General features: G+C 51.6%; 1 protein-coding gene across 4 annotated transcripts in view; it reads right to left on the reverse strand.

Moving 5' to 3' along the window:
* The window catches only part of PIK3CD (phosphatidylinositol-4,5-bisphosphate 3-kinase catalytic subunit delta), a 48380-nt gene extending 34585 nt beyond the window's left edge, over nt 1-13795 (reverse strand). For 2 of the 4 annotated variants that reach the window (XM_027110281.1, XM_027110280.1), the window contains exon 1: nt 13718-13795. The gene's annotated coding sequence lies outside the window, so the exon portion shown is untranslated. The remainder of the gene's footprint in view (nt 1-13717) is intronic. The other 2 variants (XM_027110277.1, XM_027110279.1) reach the window with 2 other exon arrangements.
* Between the last annotated feature and the right edge of the window lie 1183 nt (nt 13796-14978).

Here is a 14978-nt window from a genome sequence, read left to right on the forward strand (position 1 = left end):
TTTTTTTTTTTTTTTTTTTTTTGTGGTACATGGGCCTCTCACCGTTGCGGCCTCTCCCGTTGCGGAGCACAGGCTCTGGACGCACAGGCTCAGCGGCCATGGCTCACGGGCCCAGCCGCTCCGCGGCATGCGGGATCCTCCCGGACCGGGGCACGAACCCGTGTCCCCTGCATCGGCAGGCGGACTCTCAACCACTGTGCCACCAGGGAAGCCCTAGGGTCGATTTTTTTATGCATGATATATGCCCATTTTATCATGACCCAGTCCTGCCCCTCAAGACAATCTTATGGACCACTTGGAAAAGGAAGGGTCTCCGGAGACTCTGTTAGATGATGTGACCCAGTGCCCTGGTGGGAAGTGGTCAAAACCACCGGGATGAGTCCTGGGCCTGTTCTAGCCAATAATACCCTTCTTGACAACGGGAATGAAAGGAAATGCAAAAACTGGCTCACCCATTTGATAGAAATGCAAACAGAATTCACAAATACCTGGAGAAAGAATCTGTAAAAATTATTCTAACAGAGGGGTACAACCAAGTTCAAGGCTATATATAATTACATGTCAAGCTCCCTAATTACAAATACAGAGTAGGGGGAGAGGGAAGAGGCCTCAATAGAGCATGGAGCTCAGAGAACTCAGAGCTGACCCGAAGCTCATTCAGAGGCAGCACTGTAAGCCATTCATGAACGAGCCCGCTGCGTCCTGGATCTCATAAGGACCATTCTCTATATGAGGACCATTCTCTATATGAAACTATATCCAGGTACTTGCCCTTCTTGGTAGTCACACCTTTGTGCAGCTCCCCCACCCACATTATAGCAGGGTTGTGACCAAAAGAATATGGCAGAGTGATGCCAGGTCACCTTTTAGATTAGGTTATAAAAGACCGTAGGGCTTCGGTCTTGGGCAATCTTTGTCTCTTTCTCTCATCTATTTTTTTTTTTCTCTTTTCTCTTTCTCTCATCTTTAACTCTGGGCTAAGCCAGCAGCCATGTTGTAAGGACACTCAAGCTACCCTATGAAGAAGCCAGCCTACATGGCAAGGAACTGACACATCAAAACCTTGGCAGGTACCTCCAGCCACAAACACCTGCAGCCCCAGCTGCTCCCAGATTCTGACCCAAAGAAACGGAGATGGTAAGTGTTTGTTGTTTAAGCTAAGTTTTGGGATAACTTGTTACACAGCAGGAGATAACTAATACACTAAAGGCTGCCGTGTTCCTTGCTGTGTGGCCCAGCACCTGCTCCAGGCTTAGTATAGCAGAGGCTCCGTCTGATACCTGTGACTGAATAAACAGTCAGTACAAACAACTCCTCCACTGTAATTATGAGTCAGACACGTTCCTAAAGAATCAGCAACAGGCCGAGTGAAAGAAGCCAGCCACGGAAGACCACGTCCTGTATGATTCGATGTGTATGAAATGTCCAGAACAGGCAAGTCCATAGAAACAGAAAGTAGACCAGTGGTTGTCTAGGGCAGGGGGGGTTGGGAAGAACTGGGGAGTGACTGCTAGTGAGTACAAGGTTTCTTTTTTGAGTGATGGACATGTTCTAGAATAGATTATGGTGATGGTTGCACAATTCTGTAAGTATATTAAGAAACCACTGAATTGTGTACCTTAAATGAATTTTATGGCATGTGAATTATATCTCAATAAAGCTTGCTGTGTTAGAAAAGGGGGAGAGGAGGGCTTCCTTGGTGGCGCAGTGGTTAAGAATCCGCCTGCCAACGCAGGGGACCCGGGTTCGAGCCCTGGTCCGGGAAGATCCCACATGCCACGGAGCAACTAAGCCCATGTGCCACAACTACTGAGCCTGCGCTCCAGAGCCCGCGAGCCACAACTACTGGAGCCCGCGCGCTACAATTACTGAAGCCCCCGCGCCTAGAGCCCGTGCTTCACAACAAGAGAAGCCACCGCGATGAGAAGCCCGCGCACCGCAAGGAAGAGTAGCCCCCGCTCGCCGCAACCAGAGAAAGCCCACGCGCAGCAACGAAGACCCAACACAGCCAAAAATAAATACATAAATAATAAATAATTTGAAAAAAAAAAGAAAAGGGGGAGAGGAAATCAGGCGAGGTCACTGTCCAAAATGGGAAGTGGCACCAGGGGAGGCTGGTTCCCCACAGGACTAGGAAAAGCCTTGGGATTCTCAAAAGTGGAGGGCCCCCCCCATGCCTGGAGCAGAGAACATGCTAACGTCTCAGGGAGGCTAACCAATGCCTCAGGCACCATGGGGTGGGGTGGTCTATGCCAGCCCACCCACTCAGTGAAAGGGGGTCTGTGTGTTCATCATACAGGGTCTCAAGTCGCCTGGAGCCCAACATGCAAGACCTGGACGTGTCCCTGACTTCCCATCCCTCAGAGACCATTCCACCCACCCATGGTCGACACCCAGCTCTCCTGGGCTGGCTTTTCGACCTACCCAAGCCAAGGCCCTTCAGGCAGAAGAGGGCGGGGGGAGGCCCACAAACCCACAGGATGCAACTGTCCCAAAGGACAGGCGGGCTCCGCAAATGAACCGATCCTACAGGGGAGTCACCCAATGATGCAGGAAAGCCGGTCCTGGCTGAAAGCCCCCAAAAGGAGCAGTGAATTTAGGGCAAAGAAAAGGACTTAAACGACACAGAGCACACTTGTACGTCGTATCTAAGAGGTGGTCAAGACTGGAAGCAGAAACAGCTTCAAAACAGACTTTGAACAAGTGTGTCTCACAGAGGCCTTGGGGTGGTCAGAATCTTCCATCTCTCTCTGGCCTCTGAGGTTGGTTTCGGAGTCAGAGTCTCACAATGTGAAGAAGCCAGTGGTCGGACCCAAACAGCTCTTCACTGCACCCTCCCAGAATCTAGGGTGAGCCTGGGGGCCCGGGGAACCTAATGAAAGCATACACACAAATGTTCTCCTGGGAACATTTTCTGGGGAGAAGGTCTGAGATTTTTCAGTGGATTTTCCTTTCTTTTTTCTTTTTTTAATTTGCGGCATGCGGGATCTTTAGTTGCGGCATGTGAACTCTTTAGTTGCAGCCTGAGAGATCTAGTTCCCTGACCAGGGATCGGACCCGGGCCCCCTGCATTGGGAGCACGGAGCCTTCGCCACTGGACCACCAGGGAAGTCCCAGCAGATTTTCAAAAGGATTTAAAATCTGAAAAAGGTTAGAAACCATTGAGTGGTGGATTTCTAGGGCAGGTGCATGATAGATTTTTTTTTCTTCCTTTGGCAAATCTGTATTTTTAACAAACTTTTCATAAGTAGCTTGTATTGATTCTGTACAATTAAATCTATATAGTATACACACACACACACTTATAAAACATATAGCACATATATTAAAAATATGCGCATGCATATTCTAGGAAAATCACAGCCTGTGATACCTGGAAGATGTAGACCACCCCAATCTCAAGACCCCCAAGAAATTAATATCCTTTAAAGCTACAAACTCGACTTCCTCTCTTCTCTCCTGATCCCAAAGAAGTCACTCACACACACACACACACACACACACACACACACACACACACACACACACTCAGGGTGGCAATGGAGATGGGTGTCCCTCATAAGGGTCCCAGCTACTCGGCAGTTTACTCCATTCTCCTGGGTGCCCCCTCCCCAGGCTCAGCCCCCAGCCTCCTTCTCCACGCAGCCATGGGCTTACGTGTCCTTCTCTCCTGTTGTCATGAAACCCTAGATCTGCAGACAACCTGTAGGCCTTGGGGATGACAGAGAACTCTGAACATCTCATTCCATCAGCCATCACCTGGTCCATCTCTCCATGGCAGGTGCCCCCGAGCCTCTTCCTTCCACTCCCAGGTCTCCAGGCTGCTCCTGCCCTGGGAGCCTCTGGGATAAGTTCAGAACAACAGCCCTTTCATCAGTTATCAGGCCCATCTTTGGGACTACAGCAAGCAGCTCCCATCACTGAGCACCTACCACGATGAGGTACTTTAGGTGCCTTATGTCCATTTTCGAATTTAATGATCACAAGTAGCCCTGAAGGCAGGCCCTCTGTTTCACAAAGGATGACGGTGAGGCTCACTAGCTGTGAGGTTACACTGCACAGCTAGTGATGGGAGAGGCAGATCTGAACCAGGCTGACTCCAGAGCCCTGCTCTTACCAGTGTACCACACTGCCTCTCAAGGGTCAGTGCAAAGGAACCAGACTGGGGCCACTGGTCAAGAAGACACCTGAGTCCCAATGCCCTGACTGTGTCACCCATTAGCTTGAGGACCCTTAGGTGGACTTCCCACAGAAGGTTCAAGAGTTGGGAAAGGAAGCAGTTGAGATTTCAGAGGCCAGGCCCTGCTTCCTCTGGACAGAGGGGGAGAATGGGCACCACCTGGGCAGGCTGGGGCCACGCTGGGTACCGGAAGCTGCATCCTCCTGGCACTTCTCTGTAGAGGAACAGATCCCAGGAAGACGCTCCACCAGAGACAAAGGACCAGCAAGAAGAGAAAGGCTGCCTGGACCCCAGCTCCTCTGCACAGCCAATGGACTCCCAGAGGCCTCAGCCCTCCTCCCGCCTGGGATCCAGATTCCCCTGCCCCAAATAAATGCTTCCTCCTGGGAAATAGGTGGCCACATATGGAGACAGTACAGGACAGGGGTTAGGAACAGTCCCTGCCACTTCCTCGGGCAACCCAGGAAGTGCCTAGGTAATACCTAAGCACTTCCTGGGTCATACCTATGGAAGTTACTAAACCTTTCTGTGCCTCAGTTCCCCCTTCTGTAAAACAGAGATCGCAATAGTGCCTAAAAGAATAAATTAGTATTTTCAAAGTGCCCAGAACCCTGCCTAGCAGAGTGGGGGGCTACAGAAGTGTCTGTGTTGTTATTATTATTAGACAAAAGACAGAGCAAGTTAGAGCAATGAAGGTGGCAATTCAGAGCTGGCCAATAGCAAGGTTCATTAGTACAAATGCTGCTGATGGGATCTGCAGAAAAAGAAACTGGTGTGAAAGGCCTCCCTTCTAGAGCTTGTTGTGCTCATCTCAGAGTGAGGGGCTGGTGTCGTTGAGATGGGAGTTCTAAGTCAAACCCCGCCTCTCGCCCAGGCTCTGTGATTCCGACGTCTTACCTGACCTCTCCCTCGCAGAATCGGGGGAACTGTGCTCTGCATTTGCTCTTGAAGACATCCTGACCACTCATGCTGACCACCCGGGGTGCCAGGCTGCCAGGTCCTGGTCTCTGCAAGAGCTGGCTGTGATTGTGCCCAGATACACCCACGCCAGCTGGTCACCTTTGTCCTGACACAACATGGTAAGTGGATAAGTGGAAGAAATCGGGTGTGAAAAAAGAAAGAGCTGTTTCCGTGAAGACGGAACTGACTGCTTTAGAAATAATAAAGACAAGTCACTAAAACAAAAGTTTCCGTTGAATGAGACTGAGCAAAGCAACTGTAAAAGATAGCGGAGAGGGACTTCCCTGGTGGTCCAGTGGTTAAGACTCCACACTCCCAATACAGGGGGCCCAGGTTCGATCCCTGGTCAGGGAACTAGATCCCGTGTGCCGCAACTAAGACCCGGTGCAGACAAATAAATAAATAAATATTTAAAAAAGAGAGAGAGATAGGGGAGAAGAATAAAAATGGACAAGGTCGATACGCCTCATATAAGAATGACGAACCGATCAAACAAAAGCTCTTGGCCTTACATCAGTACATCAACGTACATTGATGTTTTAAGTTAAAATAAAATGCTTAGATTCGAGGTGTAGCATGTTAATTAGCTACGTAAACCAAAGTTGCAGTTACTCAACCAATGAATCACATAGGATAAAAGGGCTCTTATGAAGCTAGACATTTCTTGTCACACTTGCGTCTAATCTAATCGCTATTTTGCCTTAATCTATGTTTTTCAAACTATAGTTGAAGGCACTGGGCTGGGAGTAGCGGAAGCCACAGGAAAAACATAAACATCTTCCCAGAGCATCCATCTGACTCAAGTAAGGGAGGAATAGTCCACATAGCAAAACAAACACGGATTATCGTGGAATAGAATGTAAAATTAATGTTAGTGTTAAAAAAAAAACTTGAAGCTTCAAAGCAAGGTCACGGTTGGGGTGGGTTGCTGCAGGCTAGGGTCGGAATCCCATCTCCTCTGGCAGGAAGAGCGGGTGGGAAAGTTGGAGAAGCACAGTCCGTGAGGGTCAAGGTCACTGCCAGATGCCCAGCCATCTTCCCACAAACCTGCAGCACAAGGGCTTCTGGGACAGCTGCCTCCAGAGCAGCTTGCCCACTTGGGCATCCCCGTCCCGCTGCTGCAGCTTGCAGGTGACAGGGCCAAGCCAGAGCCCGCTGCCATGGCCAAGGCCACTTGATGGCAGACCTCACCAGAAGACCTCACCTCCACCCTCCTCAGCCCTGTCCTCCAAGCTCCTTCAGACCTTGAAGGGTTAGAAAAAGCTGGAAAAACTAAACCTTCTGGTTTGGGCACATCTGAGAAGAGCAGGCTGATAACGAAGGACAAAGCGATCCCAACCTTTATCTGTAACATGGCGGTAGGTATTTGTTAATACACACCCCGTGCATTCCAAAAAGATCATTCATGGGAGGGTCAAATAAGATAGCGGTTGAATAAACCTTAGCATGCAAGCAAACCTCAATGACTTACGACAAAGATACCTGTCATTTAAAATCCATTCACTCCTACAGCGTGGGCTGCAAAGACTCATTCACCCACTGGCGAAAACAGCAACCTTTGCATGCCCATTACCAATGACAGGTTTTTCCTTATTTCTAATCCTCACGACAATCCCGTAAAAGAGCTACTGTTATCCCAATTTTCAGGTGAAAACCTGGAGGCTCAGAGAGGTTAAGCAACTCGTCCGGGTCATTATGTGTTAGGGGTCAAAGCCAAGATCTGAACTTCTGTCCACTTTTAAAGCTCGGCTTTTTTTTTTTTTTTTAATTGGCTGAGTGGCACATGGGACCTTAGTTCCCTGACCAGGGATCGAACCCGTGCCCTCTGCAGTGGACGCACCGAGTCTTAAGCACTGGACCGCCAGGGAAGCCCCAAAGTTCTTGCTTCAGATGCGAACATAATGCTTCCTTTCTACCCATTCTCAAAACACTGTGCCTCCCACTGTGCTTCCCGCTGGGAATATAAAGCCACACACATCTTACGAAGCTGCCGCATATTAGACGTGCTGCTGCACTTAATTTAAAAACAGACCACGCTTCATCACTGGTTTCCCAATGACAGTAGATGACCTGTAGTATCCAAATATTCGTCACACCACACAATAGGGAAAAAAGATTCATGACCCGGTGAGCCGGCTTTTGGACCCAAGGGCCATCAGAAACAGGAGGTGTGGCTTTGCTCACCTTTTCATTGGCTCTGAACATGAGAAATGTTTTTTACTTGAGTTTTTTGAGAGGGGCAGATAAAGGGGAAAGTTAGGGTTTTTTGGTGTGTGTTTTCCCCTTAGAAGAAATTTCTCATGAAGCTGTTTATTTGAGACCAACTCCCTGGTTTTAGTAACTTCCTCCTCAGACACAGATCAGCAGCAAAGAGGAAAATGCATGCATTAAGCGTGGATAAATAATCTGTGTGCTGGACTTACATCCCCCCTCACCCGAGGCTACCTGGTGCCCACTTGAGAGGAGCACGGAGGCCTCTTTACTCCGAGGGGCTGCAAGAGCCTGCTTCATGGGCAGCAACCCAAGCTGGTGCCAAAGCCCCCAGAGCCCACACCCGAAACACCTGCCTCAGTTTCCCAAACTGCAAGAAGGAGCATCAGGGTGTGGGCGCAGAACGCTCACCAAGATGAATTCTGGGCTCCACCATTTGTAAGTCTCCACCCCCACTTCCACGACATGGAGGCGACAGGGCCGTAGAGCACAGGGTCCTGCAGCCCCTCACAGCCCCGCCTTCCAGCGAGGTTAAGCATCACCTGCCATCGGTTCATGTATTTGCCCCAGGGAGGCTCACACCCAGATGCAGCCAGCCAGACAGCCGGCGAAAGGATCCGTTTCGACAGAGAGGGGCTGTCAGCTTCCTCCTGGGATCGGCTACCCTTAGAGCAGAAGAATGGATCCCTTTGGCTTAAGTGTAAACCGTCTCTCCTTGCAGAAACAAGGTGAATCGTGAGAGTGAATGGGGACTTGTTAAATTAAAATAATGATAAAAAAAACGAAAACAGCTAGTGTTTACTGAGTATCAGCTATGTGCTAGGTGATGTTCATTATCTAGTTTATCTCACTTAATCCTTAACACAACCCTAAGAATAGGTCCCTTGAGCTTCACTTTATAGAAGAGGAAACCGAGGATCAGAGAAGGTAAGTACTCAAGGTCACACAGCAGGGTTGTGGAGAAACCACAGTTTAAATTCCAGAGTTCCATCCAATTCCAGAGTTCAAGGGTTTAACCACTGTATTACACTGCAGCAAACCGCATGCTGTACATGCAACTAGCAACCAAAACGAAAGCTATTCAGTCTCATTGCAAAAACAAACAAACCAACCAAAAAAAAAAAAAAAAACAGAAAGAAAACAAAGCACATTTAAGATGACTACCTTTTAGGCCTATTAGTAAAACATTTTTTTCCAATATTATTTTAAATGCCAGCAAGAGTGTCATGAAACTATTATATATCACTGGGATAAACTGGTCCTATCTTTCTTGGAAAAACATTTAGCTTCAGGAGCCATAAAAATGGTCAATGCCGGGGCTTCCCTGGTGGCGCAGTGGTTGAGAGTTCACCTGCTGAAGCAGGGGACGCGGGTTCGTGCCCCGGTCCGGGAAGATCCCACATGCTGTGGAGCGGCTGGGCCCGTGAGCCATGGCCGCTGAGCCTGCACGTCCGGAGCCTGTGCTCCGCAACAGGAGAGGCCACAACTGTGAGAGGCCCGCGTACCACACACACACAAAAAAGGTCAATGCCTTTAATGTGATAATTTGTGAAAACTCAGATACCTGAAAATATCCGTTACAGTATTTCAAAAGTGGTGTGTGTGTGTGTGTGTGTGTCTGGAAGCAACATAAATGTCCCACAATAGAGGATGACCAAGAAAATGATGGTGTCCCTGCATTATGACACTTATACTGCCAATAAAAGGGCGGCCAGGTGATGAAGCAATGTGGAAAAATGCTAATGTGCCCATGTTAAGTGAAAAAGCAAGTTACAAAAGCACATGCTTTGCCCCTCAAAAAATTAAGTATAGGATTACCATATAAGCCAGCAATTACACTTCTGGTTATATATGCAAAAGAATTCAAAGCAAGGACCCAAACAGGCATCTGTATATCCAAGTTCAAAGTGGCATTATTCACAATAACCCCAAAGTGGAAGCAACCCAAGTGTTCTTTTTTTTTTTTTTTAATGCGTCACGCGGGCCTCTCACTGCCGTGGCCCCTCCCATTGCGGAGCACAGGCTCAGCGGCCATGGCTCACGGGCCCGGCCGCTCCGCGGCACGCGGGATCCTCCAGGCCAGGGCACGAACCCGCGTCCCCCGCATTGCAGGTGGACTCTCAACCACTGCGCCACCAGGGAAGCCCCCAAGTGTTCATTGATAGATGACTGGATAAGCAAAATGTGGTCCATCCATACAATGGAATATTATTCAGCCCCAAAAAAGAAGGGGATCCTGACACATGCTGCAACGTGGATGAATCTAGAGGCTATTATGCTAAGTGAAAGGAGTCAGTCACAAAAGGACAAATACTGTGCAATTCCACTTAAATACCAAGAGTAGTCAAATTCAGAGACAGGAAGTTGAATGGTGGTTGCCAGGGGCTGGGTGGAAAGGGGTATAGGGAACTAGGGTTTAAGGGGTAAAGGGTTTCAATTTTGCAAGACAAGAAAATTCTGGAGATGGATGGTAGGGATGGTTCATAACAAGGTGAACGTACGTCAAAATAGTAAATTAGATATATATTTTACCACAATTGAAACATAAAAATTAAGATAAAAAAGCACGTGCCTGCTAGTCACAATTAAAAATGCACATTTTTAAAAAGGAAAAGATACCCAAATTGGCAGTGGCTACGTTGGGATAGTGGGAAAACAATAAATCACTTACAGATCCCCTTCTACACACCAGCTCCTTTACAGACGTTATGTGTTTCACTGTGTACCTGGCACTTTACAAATGAATATATGAAATCTTTAAGGCTGGCGGTAGCACTGCTATTTCAATGTTACAACTGGGGATTCTGAGGCTCGCAATTTCCCCCAAAGAGAAAGAAACAGAAGCGAACTGAAATACCACTTAGAAACAGCCACACCCATCACTCCCAACACTCTCCCTCTCGGCTCAGAAAGTAGGTGGGCTTGGAAAGCACCCATTTCTAGGAGAAGCTCAGAGAGCCTTCTCTGAATGGGTGAGGTCACCACTTCCGCGGCGGGAGCGGAGGGTTCTCCTGCACACCAAGCTGGTGCAACGCCAACCTCAGGCCCCAGGGACCGGGCCAACCCCAAGGGAGGGGAGAGTGGGCCATATTTTGGAATGACCCAAAGAAAGTCAGTGTTTGTCTGCAAGGAGAGAGTGAGGAGGGAGGTTCCTGGGCTTTCAAATTTTTTTTTTTTCCATCTTGAAATTGGCAGCATTTCTGATATGATTGCAGGGGATTTCCACTAACCAAATAGAAAATTCAGTTTTAGCATTCACTGTAAGGAGAGAGGAGTTTTGCAACCTTTGTCATTTACGAAACACTGGCAGTGGCACCAAGACGAGAATGTTGACGAGAATGTTTTCCTCCCTCTCAAACCAGTCAGGCTCCAGCCATCCTAGGCTGGTGGTTAATGACCACACGCGTCTCACTCCCAGACAGCCCGGCACTGACACTCCCTGACCCGCCCAGAGCACGGCCCTCCGGACCTGCCCCTCCGACAGCTTGGCTGGGAAACGTGTTGGTCCCCTGGAGAGTGACTGAAAGAGCTCTTCTGAGGTCCCACGGTAAGGAAACATTTGATGGGGCCCCAAGCCCCACGGTCAGACCCACAGAAGCAGCTGGAGGGAGGAAACTGCTCTGTAAACAAAAATGGTTTTGAAAAATAAGCCAGCCAAAGGGGAATTGCTTCATAAGTTGCACATTCACTTCTCCCTTTAACTGTGCAATTGAAGAAAAACAAGGTGGAGCAGGAACCAACCCCTCACATCCCCCCATTCACCCCCGCCCCCCACCACGATTTCCCTCGACCAGGCACGAAGTCTAACCGGGTCTGAAGCTGGTCTCTATTTGTGGATTGTCTGTGCCGGGTAAGGTCCCCCTGGGGCTGGTACCCGCCCTGCCTGCCTGCCTTGTTGTTAGCACAGCCCCTTGGCCCGCCCCCCTCACCCCCCACCGGGGATCGCGGTAAACACTTGCTAAACGTGATAAAGCAAGAGAAAGGATGGAGCCCGCAGCATCGTGCAAAGGTATGCTTTACGTACCCTCCCCGGGCATGGACCAAGGCTGCAGAAATGCAGCTTATCCTGCTGGAAAGGGGCAGCGGCATGGCCGGGAGGGCCTCTGGGGCAGTTGCCCTAATTCCAGAAACAGCTATATTCGCAGAGTGGCCAGCGTCGTTTCCAAACATGGGTGGAGAAGGTGTGGGGAGTGGAGCTCAGAAGGAGGTAAGCTTGGCTGTCTTTAGAGCTGGCAACTAACAACTAGGTTTTGAGAGCACACCCCACCTCCCACCCAATCCCCACACTCCAGGGTGTCTTCCATTACTTTGGTGAAGGCATCGAAAGAGAACCAACCTCAGCATGTGCCAGGCAGTGCCCTCATGAGCCAGGGTGGACGGAATCTCAGTCAGGAAATCAAGCCACAGCAGGGCATGGAAAGGCTAAAGGGTTGGCAATTTCTGCTCTAGAGAGAGCAGAGAAAGCTCTGTTCCTGTCTCCTTGTGTTTGGTGATGGCCTGCTAAATCAGAAGAATCTTCGTCCCCACTTGTCACATCAATCAAACCGGGTGGGTAACGGTAGAAGGGTTTTACAGGAGAGTATCCAGGTGGCTCTGAAAGGACACCCCGAGTCCCCCATCCCCACAACAAGAGAACTACTAGCAAACTTCTCCTTCATCTGCAAGCAGCTACATCATCAGATGATTAAACGCTTGGCATCTGAAGGAACCGGGATTCTGGATCAGCTAATTGTAAACGTGTGGGTCGGGAAATTATTTAACTTTTCTGAGCCTTTGTTTCCTCCGGTGAAAATGGAGACATCATTCAGCTCCTATGGTTAACCGAAAACCATCTGTAAAAACAGTCAATTCTTTGGAGGGGAAGAGTCCCCTGTGGTACCATTCACTTGACAAGAACACCAAGGCACTGTCAGTCACTCCAGCGGTGTGCACCCCTTCGGGAAGTGCTCAGTGGGATCAGTCCTCGGTTTCAAAGTCCCTTTGGAGCAGTGAACCTTTCCCTCCGAGATTCCTGGGGAAGGAACCCGCTCCCGGCCCCAAGGCACAACAGCCCCGCACACACGCGTGACCGTGCAGGAAATTTCTGAGGGTGGCGGCCACTAGGGCTCTGCAGGAGCCCGGGGGAAGAAGCCCCACTTGATGGTACGGTGGGGTTCGAGACCCCACAGGTCCCTCCTTCCAGGGGACACCTGAACGAAGTGAAAGCTGCTCAATCATCCGAGGGCGCCAGAGCGCTCCATCTGCAAACTGGGGGGATCCCAAGGGTGCTGTGCGAGAACCTGGTACGTGGGCCGCCCCAGGACGCCCCCCACCCCACTCCGACCCCTGAAATCCCATCCCCACTCGCTTCCCCTCTGGGAGCGCGCTTTTCGGGGCCTCCTATCAGTCCTCTCCTGGCCCCCTGGACCTCCATCTCCCCACCAGAGCAGGGCGCAGACGGCAAAGCAGTGTCCCCCATCCTGGTCCCCAAGAAAGTTCTCCCTGTTCCCCTCTCCTCGATCTCAAAGAAAGGGGTGCAGAAGACGAAGCCTAAATAAAAACAGGAAACTCGATTTAAAAAAAAAAAAAGAAGAAGCCTCATTCAGGTTGAATTACGGGTAAGAGTATTTAAAAGAAGAAAGAAAAAAAGAGTCCGGAAATGCAAAGCTGAAGGCGGTTTTGCCGCCGTAACCCGGGCCCAGCCGCAGATCCGGGGGCTGATCTCCGCCGCGCGGCTGCAGTAAACACGCGGTGAGCGGCGCCCGCGGCCGGAGCCTGGCCGGGGTGGGCCGGAGAGGGACCGGCCGCGCGTCCACGCGCCCGGCAACGTCCTCGCCGGCCGCTCTCCAGCCCAGGGCCCCGCTCACCAGAGCTGGGGAGGGCGCGCCGGGCCAGGGCGCCGGGGACGTGTGCGCACCCCTCTCCCCACCGCTCGACGGGAGCAGGGGGGCGGCACCGCCGTTAAGGAGAGTAGCCTGCACCCCGCGGCGCGGCCGGGGCGCCCTGGGGTGCCGCTCGCCAGCGCCCGGGACAGGGCGCACGCGGCTGAGCGCTGTCCGTCTCCCCGCGCCTCGGCGGGTGCACGCGAGGCCGCAAAGCCGCTGGGAGCGCAGCCCGTCCCGCTCCGCGGGGCAAGCAGTCCAGGCGCAGGGGAGCTGTGCGCACCCCTCTCGGCGGACGCTCAGGGGGCGGCCCCGACCCCGCGCACAGCCTTGGCCCAGGTCCCGGGCTCGCTGGACGCGGGCGGGCGCACAGAGCCGGGGCGCACGGGCTGTGCGCGCCGGGAGAAGTCCGCAAGCCGGTCCCGCGGCTCCCCGAGGTCCCCCGAAGTCCCCGGCCCCGGTCCTCTCCCCCACCTCCCAGACGCAGCCTGAGGCGAGCGCTTACCGGTCCCGGCGCGGCTGGCAGGGGCTGGGGCGGCTCGGGCCGGCGGCCGCTGGGAGCGACGGCGCTGGGCGCGAGTGAGCCTCGAGGGAGGGAGGCGGGGCGCGGTAGGGGCGCCCCGCCTGCTGACAGCCCGCATACTCCACTTCCCACTTTGTTTCCTTTTTACTTGCAACAGGAAAAACAACAGGTCCTCCTGCAGCTTCTTCTGCCGCTGCGCCCTCCCCTCCCGCCCCCCAAGTCCCCACCCCGTCTGCGGTTGGAGGGGCATCATTCCAGGGCCTCTGGAAGCTGCACCTTGACCTTCTTCAAAACAAGTTTATATGTATTTATATATAAAAGAAAACAACCAAATAAAGGTCCTAAGAGCCCATAAGAGCCCCACGCCTTCCACATTCACACACTAAAGAATTTCAACAGTGGCCAGAGAAAAGCGGGAGGCAGCCAGGAGCGCCCCCAAAGCCAAGTGCAGGGAACTGGGCAGGAGGGAGGGTAAGTGGGGCGGAGCTTGGAGCTCAAAGTCCCACTCCGCTCAGCCCTGGAGGGAAACGGTGGCCTCCAGGCTTTGATGGGTAGAGAGCATGGGGGTTGGGGGCCAGCGCGCCACCCCCCTACCCCCGCCGCGCCCCGCCCCAGATTACAGTAGTGGCTTCAGATCCTTCTAGGATGTGATGGGGGATGAGCCAGTCAATAGTTTAATCAAATGACTTAAAGGACCCTCCCCAACCCAGCCTGCGAGGTAAAGCACCTGTTTGGTTCCCTTGGACAGATGAAGACACTGAGGCTTGGGGAGGGGCTCTTTCTATCCAAGAGATTCCCTGGCCTCTCAGGACCGTCTCGGGCTCAGTGCTGGCTACAGCAACGGAAGGAGCAGGCGGTTCTGTGTCTAGACAGGAAAGAGGAGAGAATTTGGGCAAGATGAGTGGGTTACTAAGTGGTCCCAGTTTTCTAAGATCTAGGATGCAGGCTCTGATCTCTCAACTGGATGATACCTATGGAGGAACCAGGAGGGACCCTGGGTCTCTTTGGCAGAGAATGTTGGGTCTGTCCCCAGGAGTGTACATCCTTCCCAACAGAACATCTGAGGCTCACAGCCTCACTCCTACCCCAGGCCAGGACCACTCCAGGGCGATACTGTCAAAAGCTGGAAGAGAAATGGACATTTCAGAGAGAAAATCTGATGGCAGGTTTGGATGTTTCCAAACATCTGTCCTAGCCCTGCTTTTGCCTGGTTGTAATTTAAACACTGCTTGCTGGTTTTCAG

The sequence above is a fragment of the Aethalodelphis obliquidens genome, unplaced genomic scaffold, assembly GCF_003676395.1.
Source record: "Aethalodelphis obliquidens isolate GAN/ISIS:26980383/991018 unplaced genomic scaffold, ASM367639v1 scaffold9, whole genome shotgun sequence".
In the NCBI taxonomy this organism is placed as follows: domain Eukaryota; kingdom Metazoa; phylum Chordata; class Mammalia; order Artiodactyla; family Delphinidae; genus Aethalodelphis; species Aethalodelphis obliquidens.